The sequence below is a fragment of the Stenella coeruleoalba genome (genome assembly GCF_951394435.1).
Source record: "Stenella coeruleoalba genome assembly, chromosome: 5".
NCBI lineage: Eukaryota > Metazoa > Chordata > Mammalia > Artiodactyla > Delphinidae > Stenella > Stenella coeruleoalba.
The window spans coordinates 133,026,303-133,032,787 of record NC_137150.1 but is presented as its reverse complement, the minus strand read 5'-3'; the positions used below and the strand labels follow the sequence as shown (position 1 = coordinate 133,032,787).

The following is a 6,485-nucleotide window of genomic DNA, read 5'->3' as shown; positions in this document are numbered from 1 at the left end:
TGTGGCCTGCGGGACCCTAGTTCCCTGACCAGGGATCGAATCTGCATCCCTCGCAGTGGAAGCACAGAGTTCCAACCTCTGGACAGCCAGGGAAGTCCCTAAAAACTTATTTTAAAAAGTCAACTTTCATAGGTCAGCAATTTAACTAATTTTAAGGTTGCACATATTTTTAAAGTAATTTATTCAACAAATATTTATTGGGCACCTAGATCCTAGCACATGTTATCAGGATGATGGGTAATGTAACTGCAAGTGTATATAAAATATAAAAGATAGAAAAACAGTATCCATGAAAATGAGAACTGATAGTGGAAAAAACATCAAAAACTAGGGATTGTTCCTCTTACACGTATAAGAGTTACAGGAGTAACAGGAGTAGAAGAGGATGGCCTTTTGTGATAACTTGGGACACAAAACCTTTTATTTTATTATACTTCAGGTAAAAGCTTTTTTAGATTTCTATTGATAATAACTGGACTTACACAATGCCTTTCCCCCAAGCAACTAAATGACATTTTATATTCCGTAGGAAATTTAGACAGACGGGGCTTGCAAAGGCTGTTGAAGTTACATTGAAAATTCAAGATGTAGCGTCTGTAAAGGATACAGTAGGAAGAGACCTGAAAATAAGAAAAACAAAAATCTGGTGGATGGCCGGGAAAAGCTTCAGGACAGAATCAGAAGACTAGTTAGTTGTGTTGGTAACCTCGGGTTACAGTACTAGTTGGTAGCCTTGGACAAGTAACTTCACCTTTCTAGGCCTCCATTTCTGAGTGGCGGGGATTAGAAAAGGACATCTTTACAGACCTTCAGTTCCTGAGAACCCTCTTGGAGCACGTGCCCTACACTGGGCAGCTCGTGGTCAACGCCGCTGGGCCTGTAGGCAAAGAGAGCCCCTGCCCCTGGGTCTTGGGCTCCCCCTGCACGTGATCTCACGGATGCTGCACTTGAAGTCCCTGAGCAGGAACGCAGCTGTGCTGCCATCCAGAAGACAACATGAGTGGTCAGGTATACGCGTCCGCTAATTTACAGACGCCAAACCTGGCCAGCAGCTCCCGGAGAGCCGGCAAAACCCGGGAGCCCTCGCTCCGCCCCGTGGCGTCCTCGCCCCGCCCCTAGAGCCCCGCCCCGCCCCGGCCGGCCACTTGCTGCGCGCGGATTGGCTGCTGAGGTGCGCACGGCGCCGCGCCCCGCCCCGCCGGCGCCCTCGCCTTTCGCCCGCGGACTGCTACCGGCTCCCGGGGGCTGAGGTGGAGCCGAGGACCCCGGCTCTGCCGCGGCTTAGCCGCGTCTTCCTCTGCGCTCGCGCTTGGTGTCGGCTTGGACGTCGGGTAAGCCGGGTGAGTGCGGGAGGCCGGTTTGGGGCGTGCGAGGGGCTGGCGCTTGCCGCCCGCGCGTAGGAAGGCACCCCCGGTTCGTCCGGCCCGGCCTGCGAGGTGCGGCGATGCCCGGCCCGGCCTCTCCGGTGAGAGGCGCCGCCGGGCGGAGCGGGTCTGCGGGGCGTCCGGGCGTTCTGCGGGGCGGGGGCCGCCGCCGCCCCCTCCGCACTAGCCCGCGTCCCCTCGGGCGAGCGTGGCTGGCGCTCGGCCGGAGCGGGCCGCACCGCCACGTTGTCTCACCATCGAATTGCTTCCCTGGAAGGTCTGGAAGGGTTTCCGTCTTGAGCCTGTCAGCTTCCCGGGGCGACGGGCGGTGGGGAGACGATGTGCGGCCCGCACGGGGCGTCAGGGGGCCACTCAGGTGCTTCGTCGCCCCTCCCGTTTGCTCTGAACCATGGCTGGGAATGTTTTCAGTGTTCGGCGCTCTTTTCCGAGTCTCTCCGTAGGAGAGTCAGGTACAGAGGTGTGAAATGGAAATGGAAGAGGGTCAACCTTCTTTCGCGTATTAATCATAAAGTGTTCGTGCCTTTTTAGATAAAGAGCAGCAGAGAGTTGCCCATGTAGCAAAGGTAGTTGTGCTGGGGAAGACCATTTTGGTTTTTAACCAATAAATTGGCTTCCGAGTTAATCAATGGAAGGTGCTTAGTTTGAAAGGTAAATATATGACCTTTTGAAGCCCAAGCAGTGCTGAGATCGACTGTGCTCGCTCCCTCCCCGCTGCTGGCGCCGCGCGCGCGTGTGTGTGTTTGTGTGTGTTGGGATTTCTCTTCGGAGTGTCCCACCTCTTCTCTCAAACTGTTCACCTACCTGCGCTATAAATCCCTTTCCTTAACAATTACCAAGCCTCTTACTCCCAGGTTTGTTACACTTCTTTTCCATCATCTTCAGACAAACGTAGTTTTCAGACGTAGAACAAACGTTAGACATTTTTTTTGCCGATAATAGTGTTGCAAGCCTCTTCGTCCTTAAAATGAACATCAAAAGTTATCTTGAATATCGACCCGACAGGAAAAGCTGGGTTAATGAGAGCACGGAGAGGATGCAGTGTTCCTCTTCCGGAGACACGCCTTCCCCTCCCCCATCCTCCTTGGCCCATTACTGGCTGGTCATTTCTGAATTCACTTCTGGAGTCCGAGGTAAAGAATTTATCTTATTGGTTTATCCTTATCTGCCCTTTTTAAATGATTACGGTAATATATCCAGGTTGTAAACTCTTTTTGTAATGTTACAGGATAATATCAAGTAAAAATTGAAACAGCACGGAAGTATATCAAGTGAAAAGTTAGCATTCCTTGTTTCTTTACTTTGCATCCTGAATTCCAGTCCCTAGGAGGGGTTAGTACCCTGATACTGTTGGGCAACTGACTTAATATAAGGACACGTCTCCATATCAGTGTGCACCTACCTCATTTTTAAAGTGCTGTACAGTACGCAGCTGTTTAGATATACTCTAATATATTTTATTGGTCCCTTAATGATGGACGTTTGGTTGTTTCTGAGTTTTAGCCATTAAAAGACTTACTGCAAGAAAATCTTTTGGGCATTGTTGGATAAGTTTCAGGTAGTGCTCTTTTTACCAGGAATCTTTTTTTGTAACTTGAAGGATTTTATAATTTAAAAGCAGTAGTTAATTTGCTTGATTTAAATGCATTTCTTAGAATCTGTGTGTCTTTTTATATTTAGAGACTGGATCAAAAAAATTTTGAGGACCAGGTTAAATAATGGTTAATTTATTAACCTTGTTACAACTTAATGGTGTTGACTTTAAGGTTATATTGACTCATTTGATTAGCTTGGCAGGAATGAATAGAGAAGGCCTTAAGGAAGAGAAAATTTGAACAGAGGCCGTGTAATAACCCTCCTGTGGTAATCCCCTTGAATATCCAACAGTAACAGATGTTCTTTTGTCGCAAAATGTATCTCAGGTACCAAAAAACGTGTACAGAATATATATAAATATATAATTTAAATAATACTATTGCAATGATCAACATTGTATCTACAACCAAATTAAGAAATGAAACATTTACATCTTTCTTCCAGAGGTGGCCTCTACCCTGATTTTTTAAATTAATCTTTTTCTTGCTTTCATTTTGTTTTGTTTTTTGGCCATGCCGCGCAGCTTGTGGGACTTTAGCTCCCCGATCAGGGATCGAACCTGGGCCCTTGGTACTGAAAGCGCCGAGTCCCAACCACTGGACCGCCCGGGAATTCCAGTCTTTCCCTTGCTTTTTAAAATAGGCTTTACAGGGCCTGCATGCTGGCACAGTGGTTAAGAATCTGCCTGCCAGTGCAGGGGACACAGGTTCGAGCCCTGGTCCAGGAAGATCCCATATGTCGCGGAGCAGCTAAACCCATGCACCACAATTACTGAGCCTGCTCTCTAGAGCCCACGAGCCACAACTACTGAGCCTGTACTCTAGAGCCTGCGAGCCACGACTACTGAGCCCACGTGCCACAACTACTGAAGCCCGTGCGCCTAAAGCCTGTGCTCCGCAACAAGAGAAGCCACCGCAGTGAGAAGCCCACACACCACAACGAAGAGTAGCCCCCGCTCGCCGCAACTAGAGAAAGCCCGAGAGCAACAATAAAGACCCAACGCGGCAAAAAAGAAAATAAATAAATTTTAAATAAGCTTTACACATAAATACATAAATATACACATGTACATATATGCACACGTATATAAATATTTACACATAAACAGTATATTTAGTTTTGAGTGAAGTGTTAAAAACAAAACAAAATTCTCATACACATAGCATGTTTCAAAGTTTTATTTTATAGTTATTGAGGGTGCCACAAAGAACTGTTTTTTTTTTTTTTTTTTGGCTGCACTGGATCTTCATTGCAGTGCACAGGGCTCTTTGTTTAGGGTTTCTCACTAGTTGCCGTGCAGGCTTAGTTGCCCTGCGGCATGTGGGATCTTAGTTCCCCAGTCAGGATCGAACCCGAGTCCCCTGCATTGGAAGGTGGGTTCTTAACCACTAGACCACCAGGGAAGTCCCACAAAGAACTGGTTTTAAGAGGATTTAAGAAATAGATATCTGTGTAGTCCATAGGGAAAGGAATGTCTCAATAAAATTGCTGAGTTAGATATAATTGGTTAATGTTCCAGAGGGCAACAAAATCATAATACGTTGTGATTAATCATTTCTACCAGACTATAAAATCATAACACCTTATTAACTTCTGCAGTTAAACTGAAACCTTACAGGACTATAAACTGTGTCTTTATTAACAGTGGATTGTTCATTAAATAAACTGTGATAATAAAGTTATTTTCCTCAGAGCACAGATGAGGTCCAAACAGGCTTATTAGAAAATGCTAGCGCTTTCTCAATTTGAGATTAAAAATTTGTTCCATAATTGTAAGCACAAACCTGACTGTGTAAGGAAAGGACAATATTGTCACTTTTAGATGAAAGCTTCCAGGAAAGATGAGCAGGATGGAATGGCTTCAGCTTCCCTGATTCCCTGACAGGGGCCCTTTCTCAGGAGGTCAGTGGGCAGTGTTACGAGGGAGTCTTGGCTACGGTGTTCACTCCAGTCAGGGCATCAGAGGGCTCTAGTGTGCACCAAATACTGGAAAGATGGCAGAAATACAGACTGAGGGAGTGGGCTGCTCACCGTGGCCTGCATGCAGTGATCAGTGTAGGTCAAAGTAGAACCTTCTGTGAGGGAAGTGAATGTCCTTTGCTGATGCAGGCTGCAGGGTTCAGAAGGAAAGCAGGAACTGCACCAGCATATGATCAAGATCAAGCCAAGCACAGCTGAGTACAGATAGGAATCTGGGTCAGGTTCATGGGGCATTCAGTCCTCAGGTTAAAAAGCTGAATAGGGACTTCCCTGGTGGTCCAGTGGTTAAGAATCTGCACTTCCCAGACTAAATGTCCATTGACAGATGAATAGATAAAGAAGATGTGGCACATATATACAATGGAATACTATTCAACCATAAAAAGAAATGAAATTGAGTTATTTGTAGTGAGGTGGATGGACCTAGAGTCTGTCATACAGAGCGAAGTAAGTCAGAAAGAGAAAAACAAATACCATATGCTAACACATATATATAGAACCTAAAAAAAACCAAAACGGTACTGATGAACCGAGTGGCAGGGCAGGAATGAAGACTTAGACATAGAGAATGGACTTGAGGACACGGAGGTGGGGTGGCGGGAGAGTAGCATGGACATATATACACTACCAAATGTAAAATAGCTAGTGGGAAGCAGCCGCATAGCACAGGGAGATCAGCTCAGTGCTTTGCGACGACCTAGAGGGGTGAGATGGGAGGGTGGGAGGGAGGCTCAAGAGGGAGGGCATATGGGGATATATGTATGCATATGGCTGATTCACTTTGCTGTACAACAGAAACTAACATGGTATTGTGAAGCAATTATACTCCAATAAAGATGTATTAAAAACAAAAAAAAGACTCTGCACTTCCACTGCAGGGGCCACGGGTTTGATCCCTGGTTGGGGAACTAAGATCCTGCATGCCATAAATAAATAAAAACTTAAAAAAAAAAAAAAAAAGCTGGCATAGTACCTGGTTACATTGCTTCAGTCTGGCCTGGTTGTCCTCGTCTGGGGCATAGCTGGATCCTCTTTACCTCTCCTGTGTGGGGATCTTTCCTGTATTCTCTTTCGTTGATTTACTCTCTCCGGTGGCACTCAAACTCCAGTAGCTTCTTGACAGAAGAGTTATGTTTTCTTGGAGACATTGCCTGTCTGAATATGTTTTTATTCTATCCTCATACTTGACTGATATTTTGGCTGGTAATAGAATTTTAGTTGGAAGTAATTTTCTTTCAGAATTTTGAAGTAATTGGTCCATTGTCATCTTGCTTCTCGTGTTGCTGAGAATTCCAAAGTATTATGATTCCTGATCCTTTGTATTTGACCTGTTTTTTTAAATTAATTTTTATTCGCGTATAATTGCTTTACAATGTTGTGTTAGTTTCTGCTATTTGTTTTTGTTTTGTTTTGTTTTTAATTTCTGCAGACTAATTTCTGCTTTGACTCCAGTGGTTTGAATTTTAAAATGGCCTGTCTTAGCGTGGGTCTATTTTCATCCATTAGGTTGAGTATCTGATGGGCCCT

At 45.4% G+C, this 6,485-nt stretch overlaps 1 protein-coding gene across 2 annotated transcripts in view; it reads left to right on the top strand.

The window, feature by feature from the left end:
- Positions 1 to 422: 422 nt before the first annotated feature.
- The window catches only part of TMEM50B (transmembrane protein 50B), a 35,651-nt gene continuing 29,588 nt past the window's right edge, over positions 423 to 6,485 (top strand). The window contains exon 1 of one of the 2 annotated variants that reach the window (XM_079921660.1): positions 423 to 1,340. The gene's annotated coding sequence lies outside the window, so the exon portion shown is untranslated. The remainder of the gene's footprint in view (positions 1,341 to 6,485) is intronic. The other variant, XM_079921659.1, reaches the window with a different exon arrangement.